Here is a 16,633-nt window from a genome sequence, read left to right as displayed (position 1 = left end):
TGCTAACATATTTCCCAATCCATTGCACTCTTGTATCATGGAACCAGTTCAGTATTCCAATGTTTGTGATGGAAACGTATGTCGTTATCAATAATGTACATATTTAGGTCATATCAGGGCGCTCTGCTTCCCCAGAAAATATTTCTGAATTTTTGTTAACTATTTAGGGGAAATAAAACTCTGCCAATATATTGTGCTTGATTTCCAAACACTTGGCAGAGTATACTTCAGCAGAAGGACTACTCTTGGTACATTAATTGACACCTTTATCATTTCTTTCACTATGCTGCGAACCAATAAAAACCTAGTCTACCGTCTCTCTACACCTCTTTTTACAGTCTCCATCCATAATTTAATATGAGACCAGCCTATTATTCACATTTAGTGCCATCCTGTCATCGTAAGAATGAGTCCTGCTGTCAACTGTGAATACATAACCAGTAGCTCATAAGACTCTATTCAGTTTTACTCATCACTAATAACATATGCCAGCTTCCCAGCATTCAGATCAATTTAGGGATTTTAGATTTCCAACTTGATAGCTGAGTACTACTGCAAAACACAAGTTCTGGGTACCACTGCTGAACACCAAAGTGAGAAAGTGGTTTATTTTTTGGGATGGAAGGTAATCCACCACAAGTAATGCAATAGACTATTCTTGTAGGTCCAGTAATTTAAGCCTTAGATCAAACCCTGGTAGCTATGGCACAGAACTGACAGGCTTACATTATTAAAATGTGTAGAGCATCTAGGAGTATCAAAACAGTTAAAATATCATCTAATGAAATCCTGGTTAACTATTGACTTTGTAAGGAAATATTTAAGTGGGGAAAATTAAACGTTTACACCCAGGGATGATCACTCACTGGCCGGACACTTTTGATGCCTTTGCCCTGTGAAGATTCTACATACAGGCATTTTTCACTTTTTTTGAAGCTTGGACACCTCCAGCAAGATACAGCTGCAATTTGTAGTGGAACAGGGCTCCACAAGGCTGGATAACCTCTCACGAGACCCTGCTACAATGGATTAGTTCAAAAAAGCTCCAAGCAGGCGCAGCCTGAATTGTTTTCCTAGCAGAAATGCACCTTCGTTGGGTTGACTTGGCAGGTTTGTCCCAGTCCTTCGGAGGGCTTTGGAGCCAAAAACTTTTAAGTCCCAAGTTGTTCAGGGTGGTAGGAGGAGTACATTTCTATACAGCCAAGGGTCCCAAGAGCTAAGGAACAGCACATGGGAGGTCAATACTCATTCTAGCAGAAGCCACCAGCAAGGTCCAGGGCAGGTCAACTTGGAACTCATCAGCTGGCTTCTTCAGGAAAAAGCTTCTAGCAGCTTGTTGTGTCCATGTAGTCCACTACTTTGTTCTGGGTACAAGTGGGAACAGGTCCAGCATTTCATATCTCCTCACGGGTCTCAACAGAAGGTGCAGTCCTTCTTTTGTCTTCCGCATGCCCAGTAGTGTTCTGAAGAGAGTGTCCATGGGAGCCACATTCAAGCCTAGCATATGCCTGCGAGTGGGGATGACTTATGGCCTCTTCCTAGCTAAAAGGGAAAAAGGTCCCAGGGGTAATCCTACTCACTTTTTTAGCAGTTTCTCAGTGCCCTACTGAAAAAAATGTATCTAATCTAACACAGCAGAACCTTTTTTTACTGTGCAGAACTATTGTGTCCTTCCTAGAGGTGTGGCCAGTGAAATGAGCAACCCCTCCAGCGTGGTCACTCAAAACGTATTCCGAGGTCATATCTTTGCCCACTGGGATTGGTGCCTGGCTGACTAGAGGGAAAAAGAAGTGGCAGGCCCAGATGTTATCTACATCTGCTTGCAACAGGGTAGGCCTCTTTGAAATTAATTAAGCTCCTAAGCACAGCACTGATGTCATCCTGACAGAGGAACAGAATACCGCCCCACACCCAAGCCTTTGTCGCAGCTCTGAGAGCAAGTCCGCACCTCATGAAGTGTCTTATTCAGCTTGTGGGCGACAGTTAGAAGATTATGCAAATTAGTTTTTAGAGGCATTAGGCAGTAAATAGACGACTTTCTAAAAGTACCTTCTCTAAAATACTTCTTACAAATCTGACTTTACCAGGGAATTAGGCTTGTAATAAAGTTTTTAGAAGTCCAAGAATGTATTTTGTAGTTGTTTACGAAGTGGAGATAACATTATTACATTTAATATTGTCTACCAATGCCTTATGGATCAGCTTAACCTGCTACAGTGAAAGTAACTGCTGGGGTGTTGACACTTAAGGACATCTTTACCATTAACATTTACATGTCCTACTTTAAATACCATGCACCCTTCCTTGGGCATTAAGGCCTACTTAGGAGGGACTTGCTAATATTTGAAAAGGGAGTTTAGGCCTGTCAAAAGGGGTCATTTTGACATGTTTAAGTTCTTGTTTTAAAACTACAAATACTCAACACTGGTAGGTCTGCAGTCATGTTTGCACTGTCATTGTAGTGGGTTGCAGAATGGGTTCTGCAGTCCACTAGTGACATTTAACTTACAGGTGGGAACACTTTGTACCATATGCTAGGGTCTTATAAGTAAGTTAAATATGCCAATTATTAGTATAGCCAACTCAAACTTGCTTTAGGGTGTAGTATAGATTGTGGGTCCATTGTCGACATCTGTTAAGTTAGCATGAGCTTCGCTGCCTTGAGGCTGCTTTTGTGCACAACACTGCATGCATATATTTCGCAAGACTCCGTTTGTGCCCTTTTCACATGAAACTGTCTGCTTTTCGCGTTCTCTGCTGTGCTATGAGGTTTAGTCTGCACACGATGTACAAGGTCGATCAACAATGCCCCTTTTTATTCTGTTCTGGTCAGTCCCTCGCACCTAGACATAACATGGCACACACATCTGCACTACTGGACATTGCATGCTTTAATATTGCAAGCTACGCATGTTGTTCATACACTTGGAGAGACACCTTTCCGGAGAGAAGAGCTGTGCTTGTTCTGAGATGTAAACCTTTCATCTAGGCCTTGAGATATAGGGTCTGCTGACAAAGCTCAGAGGTTTTTTTTAATAATAAACTATTTCATACCACAGGGAGGGTGGTTAGGTATTGTAGCCATTTTCCACTGTCTATATAAAATGATATCCCCATTTGTATTCTATGGAATTCTGACAATGCTGACTATATTGTGTTTATGCATTTTGCTGCTAGTAATGGCACGTGTACTGTACCATAGAGCGTGTTAGTTGAAATAAACATTTTAAACTATACAGCAACTCTGATTACTCACATTGTGGACAGGTATGAGTGAGTGAGCGAAAGAGTTGTCTGGCTCCCACGATTACTGAGAGTCGGGAGTGTTGTGTTCTGGGTTGGCTTATCATTGGTAGCTTCGCTGTTAGTCGGAGAACGAATGAGACACTATAGCTAGTTAGTTTGGGATTTTGGGTACTAATGTGGTAGGTTGTGTTTCCCTGTGCATAGTTCTGTATATATGCAGAATCCCTGCAACTAGGGGTCAGAGCACATGCAGTGGGGCCTAGTTAGCAGAGTCACAGTGCAGAGTCAAATAACCAGAGGCGTCAGTCCCAAAAAATAGGGTTGATCATGTAAAAACAGTCATTTTCCCAGAGTTGTTCATCTGGTACAACAAGTGTGATCTCACTCTCTCGGGAGGCTCTTACTATTGTAGTACTGTCATTGGGCTACCATTAAACAAGTCCCTCTATTGCCCTTCTATTTCCTGTGCTATTGTCTCTAATCAACAAGATCAAGGCTTGGTTCACTAAATTAGGGCTGGGACACCTCTGGGAGGAACCTGGGACCATTATTAAATCTATGCTCCCCCCTTGTCATAAAAGGTTTTTGGGGACTGATGGCTTCGGAAAATATAGAACGCATTGCACATGGCACTTTAACCGTGAGGTTTCTTAATGTTAAAGATAGTTTTGGCTTTGAAACATTCCTGGACAATATTGAACCATCACAGGCACGTGCACTGTATGCCCAACTTAGATATGGAACTATTCCCTTAAATTCAAGGAGAAGTTGCTGGGGTAATGTGCTGGCCAATCCAATGTACCCTTCATGCCACAGCGCCCCCGAGACACTTGAGCACTTTTTTCGTTGTTGTCCCTCCTATGCTGATTTTAGAAGAACCTGGATAGCTCCTGTCTGTCGTATGCTTTCCATTAGGTGCCCTTTGGAAGCCGCACGCATCTTCTAAGCAGACACCACAAGATGGCTAGTGTTTGCTATTTCGAGATTCCTGCTATTTGCCTGGTGTAGGAGATCAAAATGTGTTAAGCAGTCTCTGAACATTGTTGCACCTTTTTAGCTCTTCTTGCTTCTATGTTTTATCCTGCTCATTATGTTTTTAAGGGGCTTATAACGGTGCATTTTATTGGATATTTTAATGAACATTTTTTTTTAATGTAACATTAATTGCTTTTATCCTGATATACTTCCTTTACAATGTAAATAATCACATTTTTCATTTTTGATCGAATAAAGTATATATATATATATATATATATATATATATATACATATATATATATATATATATATATATATATATATATATATATATATATATTCACTGAAAAAACCATAGGTTTCACACATGTTATAGTTAGCTGTACATTTCACTCGTAAAAAACCAATAAAATTCCACGTTATAGTTAGTGCAGGCAACTATAACTCACGCGACCGCAATCCTCTGCTGATGATGTCAGATATTACATCACTGATGACATATGTGTCTTTATGAAAAATAAATATTTGTAATATATGTATAGCTAAAGATACAGTATTAGCATCAACAGAGGATTGCGGTCGCGTGAGTTATAGTTGCCTGCACTAACTATAACGTGGAATTTCATTGGTTTTTTACGAGTGAAATGTACAGCTAACTATAACATGTGTGAAACCTATGGTTTTTTCAGTGAATTTGCAAGGTTTTTTAAATGCTAATTCCTAACTATAACGTGTGTGAAACCTATGGTTTTTTCAGTGAATTTGTACGGTTTTTTAAATGCTAAGTTATGTATTTATTTTTCATTTTTGCGCGCACGGTGCGCTTCACGCACCGTGCGCGCGCTGTGGGCGCTCGGTGCGCTTCGCGCACCGAGCACCCACATTGCGCATTTCGTACCGTGCACGCCTCGCCATTTTTTTAAAAATATCAATTGTTTTTTTCTCCCTTGGGGGTCCTTAGATTTATATATTAAATGTGATTGTTAATTTTATTTTATTTTTTTATTTTTTTTTACCGTACGCGTACGGTAAGCTTACCTTACGCGCACCCCGCGATTTTTTTGAAAAATTATTAAATTTATTTTTCATACTTTTTGGTCCTTCGTGAACCCCCTGACGAACGCTAGGGGGTCTGCAACTCTCTTCGTTGCCCCCTTTTCATGTTATCAACCTTTTTTTTTCAGTGCGACAGACAGAAAATGGCGGCCGATACTTCCTGGTTTCGACCGATTCGAATGTTTACTTTGATCTAACAACCAATCAGAATCGCGCTCGCGCACGGCACCGTACGCGTACGGTAAGCTTACCGTAAGCGCACGGTAAGCGCACGGAGCGCTGCCACAGATATATATATTGATTTAAATGCTATTTTCTCAGGAACTACTGAACAGATTTACACCAGACCTACAAAAGGCACTTCCTTGACCTGCGGACTACCTCTCTGCCAAATTACAAGTAATTCTGTTCAGCCGTTCGGGCTGTAGCTGTGTCTAAAGGTCCTATGGAAAAATGCATGGGGAAAACACGTTTTGGGACCCCCCTTTTTTCTCAGCCCCCGCTTGACGAATCCCCCCGAGACTTTCAGGGTAGGAGCGGAGCATAGCGCCCCATTAGTTTTGAAAATTTCGCGAGGATTCGTCGACCGGCGCCAAAGTTATTCCAAATAGAATGTTGCGGATTTCCTATGGAAACAGGGTCCTAACTATAACTACCTACTGGCGACCGCCAGTAGGTAATATATATATATATATATAGCCTCTAATCTTTTCATCTGTCTTCAGCCTAGTTCATTCATGCCTATTTCATACCATATCTACACAGCCTTAAAAAATTGCATTGTGACAAAACAAGTGTTGGCTGCAGTTGATGTTTGTTCGTTTGGCTTGAACAAATATTGAAAACTAATTACGCCACCTCATCGCCTAGTATGTAGTTGAAACCACTGGATGTACATGTGCAATCTTGCTGACCATTTTATATTACCAAATTGTACTACTATCACTAATAAAATTATTGAACAAGTGTTCTACTGCAATAAGCATAACTGGTTTTATTATCGATTGACATAATCTGCTAATTACTATTAATCACATGTTGTGTGTATTATCAACATTGGGTGTGTTTCCAAGAAACCTTTCATATCATTGGTAGTTATCAGATTAGTGGTTTATGTAAATTCTATGAAAATTCATGTTGAGTCATAGAGGTTGTAAGTAGAGACTGGCTAGTGGAAGATATAATGGATCCTTGTGTACCTCCACAGATTGCTAATAGTTGGTGTGATATTTGGATGACTGGTGCTTGCAGATTAGATGCTGTGGCAGCCAGTACAAACCCCAGTCTTCTTTGCTGATGTGGGTGTAGAAAAGGTCAATGAGTTCTTTTTTCTCAATAATTGTAAAGTTTTCTGAGAGGTACAGTGATGCCAGTAGGTTGAGTTTGCTGTGAATAATTGGTTTAGGAGAGACGATTAACCTCTTAACAGTGATCATTTCTATGTATAGGGCCATAAAGCTAAAAATATGTTCTGTTAACCCTTGTTCTGCTAGGCCGATTCCCCGCCTGTGCTACGCCTTTTTTTGGCTATTTGGGGTAGTTCATGCATAGACCCCTGTAACGTTTTGTCCACATAAGGTTTCCACGCCAAATTTGCGCCCTTTTCTTCCAACATCATAGGAATTTTAAAGGTACCCAGGGTTTGTGCATTCCACCAGAGGGGATCTAGAAATAAGCCAAAATACAGCAAAATTTTGTTTTTGGGGGAAGAATGGGGAAAAAGTGCAGCAGAAGAAAGCGTCTGGTTTTTCCCCTGTAAATGGTATCAACAAAGGGTTTGTGGTGCTGAAATCATCATCTTCCCAGCTTTCAGGGACAAGCAGACCCTTTTGGCATTTTACTGGGACATAGCCTATTTCTACTGCTACCTTCTAGTTAGCAGTAGAAATGGGTGCGAAAGCAATAATGGTTCCCAGAAAGCTATACATTTCTGAGAAGTAGACACAATTCTGAATTCAGCAAGGGGTCATTTGTGTAGATCCTTCAAGTTTTTTTTAATAGATACTGACAGTTGAAAATAAGAAAAATTGAAAATTAGTTGAAAAAACAGCCATTTGTGACAGCATTTTCACCTGTAACTTCTTCTAAGTATGACAGATGTTTAAAAGCAGCATACCGTTACATTTGCTGGACCCTTCTGGTTTTGGGGATAGATAGGACTTGTAGGTTCACCAAGAACCCAATGAACCCAGAGCAAATAACTGAGCAGCATCTTGCAGTGGTTGTTCATTGTGTACCGGGTATATAGCAATTAATTTGGTAAACTATAAAGAGTGAAAATTAGGTATTTCCAAAATTGGAACAAAATATAGAGTTTAGAAACAGTAGCTATTTGCACATCTCTGAAATTGTGGTTACCCATAGTAGCATGTGAATTGTAGGACATTTTTCTAAGTGACTTATTTTTTACAAATTGTCCTACATTTGGAAGGCAGAAATGCATAAAAAGTCAATGGGTAATAACAGTTGCTCTACAATTCTGAGTTCCCGTAAGTCTCCCGATAAAAATGGTACCTCACTTATGTGGGTAGGCCCGGTGGGCGCAACAGGAAACGGCCCATAACGCAACGTGGACACACCACATTTTTACACTGAAAACAGACCCTTTTTTGCACAGTGTCCAGTTGTGGATTTTGAACCCTAGCTCAGCCGGCACCTAGGGAAACCTGATGCTAGCTTGGACATCCACAAAAGAGAGGTATCATTTTTCTCGGGAGACGAAGGGGAATGCTGGGTATTAGGAAATTTGCGCCTGCATGGCGATCCTACAACTTACCCACACTGAAATGTGAGGTTAATTTGACTTTGTAAGTAAATTTGAGGTTTTGGGAGATTTTGGGTAAGAAAATGCTTGGGGATCCATGCAAGCCACACCACAAGCCAAGTCAGTACACGCACACTGCCAGCCAAGCGCCATTCACACAAACCGCCAGCCAAGTGCCCCTACGTATAAATAAAGTTAAAAAATCCCTGGCTCCTAGTGGGCTTTATGCCCCCCGGGGGGAGTATTGGGGGCTACTGCCCCCATCTGCCTGCCAGAGGGGCAGAAAGACTGGAATTTTGTGGGTTGATGGGTGGGGGCCGTGGCATGCCAATCTTGGGCAGCCCCCACCCAGTGCTTAATTTGTAAAATATGAAGTCCAGGTGCTCAAGTTTTTGAAGGAGGCCACACCATCTTCAATTGGCCCCACCCACTTCCTACACTGACTACACCCTCTTACTCTATTGGCTCCACCCACACCCTCATCTGGCAAAGCTGAAAGCCACATGTAATACCCATCCGATCTGAATTCCCACCTTGGTAATATTATGGTTGACTTGATACTTGTTGGTTTTCAAGCTACTTGGAAAGTATATCTTAATAAAAATCAAGGCAAAGCCGCAAAAGAGACTATATGTCATGACTGTTGGAACCAAAGATAATGAACTTTTTTTGACCATCAAAGGTCTGACTCCAAACTAATTCTGATATGACTATCTACTTCTGTGGTATTTTAAGTTTCCCCAGCCTTGACATAAACTGCCCCAGACCAGTCTATTACTAAAAGACAGTATGATATATGACATCATAGAGCCCAGAGATACAAGCCCACTATGAAGGCATCTATCACATGAAGAATATATTGGACTCTACAAGAGGCACACTATGCACCTCGCTGGCATATGCACAACCTGTAACTGATTTATGCACATCATTCAGTCCTGTAATATGCCCAATATTGTAACTGTATTTATATAGCACTTCCACCCCAGACGAGGCATCAAAGCACTATTCGGTGAGTAGCATGCTACTCCGGAACCCAAAAAAGATTAGTGGTCTGTTAATATAAAGAAATATATGTTAATTTGAGCAATGGATATGTGAGGCTGTTAGTTGCATTGAATGGGATAATGGAGGGATAGAAAAAGGGAAGCATCTAGAAAGTGTTATTTAGGAAATCGTAGTAAAATGAGGTTTGGGATGGGTCAAGGGAGAAATAGAGGAGGGACAAATCTAGAAAGGGTTATTACGGAGATCATAGTAGTAAGATGAGGCTTGGGATGAGTAAAAGGAGAGATGGAGGAGGGACAAGTATCTAGAAAGGGATTTACTCTCACAAGTGCATTGTAAATGGGCATAAACCAAACATTTCTTACCCAATTGGCACCCCTTAGCCCTTAAAATAATGTTCCCAACATACAACAGTGCCTTCTGCTCCCTAACATGAAGGTAATACACAATGATGTAGCTGTCAAACCCCAAACAGCACAGAATACAATTGACAACAGTCTATAAAGAGGTCTATGTTTTAAAGGGTGCATGGAAGAGACTATGGCTCAAAATAATTTGAATGTTGGTACCTTCCTGTTTCGTTTTCATGTATAGCAAATACGACATTTGAAGGTTAATGAACACAACTGTACAAAATGCACTACACACAATATTACAAATGCACAGGAGACTTGAAACAGCCAAATACGCTCTGCCAGATTTGAGAACACGTTTTGCATTCTGTCATTTTAACACTTAAGACATTTAATGAATCAATACATTTTGTAAGAATCAAACCATAACCTTGCAACTGAAAAACATAGGAAAATCACACTAAGCCTTTATATTGGTATTCGTCTTTTTTTTACATTTTAAATCAAACTAAAAAAACACATACATTTGTCTTACACTTATGAAAATTAATAAAACCCACAGCACATCTGGCCAAAGTGCATTCTGTCTGCGTTGCTCTTCAAAATAGAAAGGAACAGTCACAATGGTGACCCAGACATCGGACTGGGGACAGAGAAATGGGCAGAGACTAGACGTCAACAGAGCATTGGGAATTGGCATGTTGCCATACAATGATGTGGACATGATAGATATAGCACCTTGAAGACTGGGGCAGCACATTAAAGGAAGTGGATGTGGATTAGCAAGTGGAGGGGCTCCAGGCAGGTCACACCATGGCTCCTAAAAGTTTGTAAGCATATAAAGAAAGGAATGTCCGCCCTCCCTCAAAGGCCAACTGACCCAACCAAACAGAGGAGCTAATTAGTGACAAGGCTTGCACACATCCAGACAAATGTAAAGCATGCCGTTAAATGTTGCACTGAACAGATGAACATTAAAAAAGTCAGAAAAAACCCACTAAGCATAAGAATCAATCTGTACTTGAACACTCACGATCTGAAAGAGAGACGGTTAACATTATTTATAGAGCGCAAACTTTTGGGTGTTTAGCCAACTTCTAAGTGCCTGAGCCGTGCAATGCCGAGTAGCTGTGCAGAGATATTTGTTTGAAATTAGCACGCTTTCACTAAACTGATCACAAGAACTAGATGGGATTTAACAACGAACCTCAGCTTCGCTTTACACCCGGTGATTCTGGGCAAATCACTTAATCTCCCCGTGCCTACCAACTAAAAATAATGAATGTGTCCTTGGGTCACATAACTGGACACAATCTGAAGAGAGAGACGGTTTCATGTCTGGTTAACATTATTTACAGAACGCAAAATTATGGTCTTCAGCCAGCTCCTGTGCGCCTGAGCCGTGCAATGCCGAGTAGCTGTGCAGAGATATTTGTTTGAATTTAGCACGCTTTCACTAAACTGATCACAGGAACTAGATCGGATTTAACAACTAACCTCAGCGTTGCTTCAACTTCCAGTAATTCTGGGTACGGAATGGGAGACGTGAAGAACCCCGATGACTTCCTTCGCCCTGGAGTTGCAGCTTGCGTGTGAGAATGAATTAATTTTGGCTGAAGGAAACTCCGTGGAAGAAAAACTTGTGCAATTAGAGAATCGTTACTGCCAGAAACATTCTACTAAGCAACTCCCTTGACCTTCAGTAACCAATAGGGAGCTGCTGCGGCTGCTGCTGAAGGCCTATGTGACAGGTAACGGACATAATTATTCCAGCCTGCTCCACGGGCTCTCTAACTTGCTCTGAGGGAGGTGGCAGGGCAAGGCATGATAACCGCAGAAATAAAGACAGTTCTTGGAGAGCCTTTAAGCTTTTTTTTTTTTTATTATTGAAAGCTTAAGAAGTTGAAATTTAGTCACCAGCCTGCCAGGAGTGCATGTGTTGACGAATGGGTGAGAGTGAGCGGCTGAGCAGCACAGACGATGTGGGAAAAGTAAAGCTGTCTCACTTTGCATTTTGTTTGAAAAATTACATTCACCACCACTGCCTCCTGAAAAGAATTTATAGCCCAGGCCCTGATAATAAAGTGCCGGTGCTGAGCACTGGAAAGCACCGCACAAATTAGGCACTGCCCCCACCCCTAAATTTAATGGGGGGGGGGGAAACCCTGGGGTCCAGTGGGCTTTCTGCCCCTAAGGGGGGCAGAAAGACTGTAATTTTGTGGCAGGGGGGTGGGGGCATTGGCATGCCCATATTGGGCAGCCCCCACCCCTAGTTCAAACTAGAATTTAAAAAATCCCTGGTACCTAGTGGGCTTTGTCCCCATATGCCCCCAGGGGGAGCATAAAGACTGAATTAACCCAAAATAATATGGGTGGAGGTAAGGCCCTAGCCCAAGGGGCCGCTCCCCCGGTGTCTAGTGGGTGGATCCCTGCTTGGGGATTGCCCTCCTGAGGCAATATCCAACAGGGATCCACTAGGAATGGGTACCATTGAAAAGGGGATATTCTCCCCTTTCCAACGATAACCTCTCCTGAATTTCTACATGCTCAGGGGGCTGAGATGGCCCCCTCAGCATGTAGAAAGCAAAAGTCTCTTGGCTTGTTTCAGTTTCGGTTTCACTGAAATGACGTCAGCGCGACGTATGCGCTGATCATCATTTCAGGTAAACAAAACAAACAGCCTCAGGAGCTGGGTAAGCTCTTCCACAGCTCATGAGTCTGTTAGGGGGTGGAGGGAATCCTTCTGGTGCCTGCACCAGAGGGATTCCCTGTGCCATGTGATCGGATGGCTGGGGGCCGTCTGACGCACATGAGCACTGGTGCATCAGAAAACCCCTCGGCTGTCCAACACACCAAAGGGGTTAAGAGGCTATGATTTATAGTGGCTTGTAACAGTAGAGAGACTTCTTTGTGGATAGGATGATAGCCCTGCAGTTATTGAGGATGTGTTCATAAAGGTTTGATTTTGAAGAAAGTTGGGCTTGTCTAGTGTTTCCGGGAGCAATAGTCCCTGTGTGAGAGAGTTGTTGATAACATTAATGATGAGATCAGTGTGCCTCTTAGGAGTGATGTTACGAAGAAGGAGGGTACAAAGTTTTGTCATTGAAGTTAGCTTTGAATTCAGTCACAATGGAGGCAGAATATATTTACATGGAGGGCAAGAGAGTACCCATTTTGGGGTCACAGGGTTACAGTTTTAATGGCTGTCAGGTGTTTTGTATTGATTTTGGTTCTGGATTTTGTTGATTTTCCAAATGAACATTTTTTGTGGCAGTAGTTAGGTTTACACAAAGGGCAATTAACGGAACACTGAAATTGCTGCACAGGGACTATAACCCCCACAAAGCTAAGCTCTTGGAGGTGCCGACGTGATTAAGTAAGGGGGGCAGAGCCACATCCCTCATTGTGCTCAAAGCTCAGCTTCTTCTCCCATTTTACGGGTCACCAAACTTGCTGCATGGGGATTGCAAGCCCAAGAGAGCCAAGCGCCTGCAGGTGCTGATGTGACAGGGAAGGGGAAAGGAACAACATCTCCCATCACGCTCAAAGCATTGATGGGTTCTCCAGCTGAGTGGTGCGCACATGGGCCACGCCTAGACATAGTCTGGGCCAAGAGTTGTCCTTTCCTGCCGATCAGGACCGTCTTCAGTGTCTGAAGGAGACTGGGCTCGACCACCTCTCTAACTTCATACTTCTAGGTCCTTTTTCCACTGTAGCAAGGGTGAGTCTCAAGTCCGTTTGTCAATGCCCTAAATATAGTTTGCACTATTGTCATGTCGCTTGTGACTGTCATGTTCGTCACAGCAACTTGCTGACCTTCCCGCAGTGGTGCATACTCCACAGCTTGGAACTGCCGTATTAAAACTTCACTGAGTTTTGGCCACAAAATAGAGATGCACTCCATAGCAGCTTCAATCCTTTAACCAATCTGCAGCAATCATAGCTAATGGCCACCCCCAGTTCCAGGTCAAACTCGTTTCGGGCTCTCCAGCCCTTGTTCATTGGCCAGCATTCAAAAACAGCAAAAACAACATCAAGCACTAATTACGGTATTTAAACAGTGTCTTTGCCCCCAGTGTGTCTCAAGTGAGCCATATGCATGATGGTAAGTGTGGTCCCATGTGAACGTATTCTAACCCAGCAGTGGGTTTGCTGCTTATTGATGCGCATTATCAAAACTAACATTTCATTACCCCAGTGGATTTGTTGATGCCCCATTCACACCAGTATCTATCTATCTATCTATCTATCTATCTATCTATCTATCTATCTATCTATCTATCTATCTATCTATCTATCTATCTATCTATCTATCTATCTATCTATCTATCTATCTATCTATCTATCTATCTATCTATCTATCTATCTATCTATCTATCTATCTATCTATCTATCTATCTATCTATCTATCTATCTATCTATCTATCTATCTATCTATCTATCTATCTATCTCAATATATGGATATTTATATCTATATATATATATACAGACACTCATACACCCAAACACTCACTGATATATCCATTTAAAGAACCACTCACACGCCCACTCACAGACCCACACAGGCACTCTCACACCCACTCATACACTCACACACCCACTTACACACTCACACAAACACTCAGAGACCCAAAGAATCACTCACGCAACCACTCAGATACCCATACTGCCACTCACACACACATTTACACATTCATAGAGCCTCTCACTCACACACTTACAGACCTCAAGAACCACTCATACATCCATTCAAAAACCTAAACACCCAAGTACACACTCATACAGCTAGTGACACACCCAATCACAGACCCACAAAGCCACTTACACACTCAGAAGCCTGGGGGTTGGCTGCCTTTTGGGGGACTGGTCACAGGGCCTGGCCAGCCCACCACTGCATAGTAGGCCATGCACAATTGTATCATTAATGATATCATTGCAAATGTTGCAGTGATGTTCTCAATGATATAATTAAACCTGTCATGAGTGAATTAATATTTGGGGTAATTAGCAGTTGAAGGTGAGGGCGCGAGCTATAGTTACCTTTGGGCATGCCTGATAGTTACTAGAGATAACTATAACTGGTGAATTGGAGTTTTTTTTTTGTAGTTTAAAACATTACTTTGTCACGGAAATTTTCACCTATCGTTAATGCAATTTTAACCTTTGTTACTTTTTTGTGTGAATTTCTAAGTATTTTAAATGTAAAGTCATATTTCATTACCATACATTACCAGAGGGGGCGTGGCTTGATGCGCTGCAAGATGGCCGCGTCTTGGTGAACCTCTGCACCGTGACCTCGACCCTTGTTCCCCTGGAGCGGCAATTTGAACTTGTTCCTGTCATGCAGCGGATTGTCTAGACATGCTGACGCAGGGGTTCAGGTAGGTTTTTTTAGCTAAATTCAGCCGTATTTTGACCTGTTTTCCCCGCGTCACGCTCACCTCACAAGTGCGGCTGCCATTTTGAGTTCCCCTAATGTGGTGAATTCTATCGAATGGCACACGCACGCTTTAATGTCTACTTTTTTCTCTGACAACAATACTCTTTCTTCAAGTGGACTTCCATAATATTTTTTTTTTAAAAGAAAGGAGAAAAATACAAAGGAAAAAGCACTTTCATTGCATTAACCCCTGCATTGCCTATTTCAACACTTTTGCAGCCTGTGGCTCTGTTAGGGGTGCCCTCTTCATGGACTGCATTTGTTTTTGAATTTCTATTGCTGCAAGTTGTTCTCAAGTGCACTGTCTTTCTTCAGGAGTTGATGGATTCGTTTTTTTTCCTTGTTCTGTTATACGCATTGGGGATCTGGTTTCCTTCTATGATTAAGACTGTGGTTTTTTTACTCATCACTCCCTCTATTAATCCTACATAGAATCTCCCTCCATTTCCACTCAGAAGGGAACCTCAACAACCATGTCTTCCCTTGGCAAAGACTCTGCTAATACTGCCTCCAAAAGAAGGAGCCCACTAAGTCTCCTCTACTCTTAACTTTAGAGGACCTCATGGAGAAAATAAAACTTTTAAAGCCTTTTGTCATTGACACTAATGCCACTCTTCAGAGGTTAGAAGAGAAATGGTACAGTCTTGAGGCTAGAGTGTCGAAGGTAGAGCAAAAGATTAGAGATGCTCAAGTCGTGTCTCCTAAGGTTGACGCTATGTCTAAGGAAATAGCTCTGCTTAAACAACAAACTAAAGACTTTAAAAATTGTAATCGGCGCAATAACCTTAGAATTTATGGTATCCCTGAAGGGGAGGAGAGTTCTGACATGCTCGATTTCCTCAAAATTCATATTCCCAAATTGGTTGGTCTTAAGGAAAGCACTACCCTCAACCTGCAACGTGCTCATCACATTGGTCCTAAACCTGGAGGACCTTCTTCTGCTTGTCATCAGGCCACTCCAGAGGGATAATTGTTCTTTTTTTGGAGTATACCGAACTGTTAATGGTTCTCTCAGCGGCCAAGCAGATAAAGCAGATGCTATGGTCTGGCCAAAAGGTCTTCTTCTCTCAAGATGTGGCTTGTGCCACCGCCGCCGGTCATAAGGAGTTTCTTTCTTTTCGTCCTGATCTTCCCTTTGTGAATACGATTCGCTCAAGACGTTAGGTGGACGCTTGGAGGATATATAATCCGGACAACTTGGAATTCACTTTTTATTCTTTTTATTATGGGTTTTTATAGAATTTTCGGAGTCTCCATCTCCTCCATAATCTGATTCACGCTGAAATTGGGCCTATTCTTATTTCCGATCATGCTCCCGTTTTGATCAATCTAGATCTTCCTTCTGAGCCCTCCAAGCCCCATATATGGTGCTTTAATAACTACTTACTTAAAGATCACACTTTTCTAGGGCATTTCAAAGAGTTTTTGTCAGAGTTTTTTTCTTTTTAATGCTAGTCCCGACATCCCCTTTCAAACTATCTGGGATGCCTTTAAGATGATGACACTCTTAAGAAATTGGTCCATGCAAAACTGAATTTTAATAGGAAATCGATGGAGGAAGCCTCTGGGGTTTTACTTAAAGTTAACTCTAAATTTTATGGTGGTCGTAATAGAGCCAGTAAGCTGCTTGCAAACTATTTGAAGGTTAAATCCCAAAGATCCAAGATAGTTAATATCATTGATAATAACGGTGTTAATCATTTCAAGGACGAGGAGATACTACACTGTTTTAGGGAATTCTATAAGACATTATACACTCTCGAATGTTCTCCTTCTGATACTGCCTT

The sequence above is a fragment of the Triturus cristatus genome, chromosome 5_2, assembly GCF_964204655.1.
Source record: "Triturus cristatus chromosome 5_2, aTriCri1.1, whole genome shotgun sequence".
Lineage (NCBI taxonomy): Eukaryota > Metazoa > Chordata > Amphibia > Caudata > Salamandridae > Triturus > Triturus cristatus.
The sequence above is the reverse complement of the archived record's forward strand: the minus strand, read 5'-3'. Positions refer to the sequence as shown.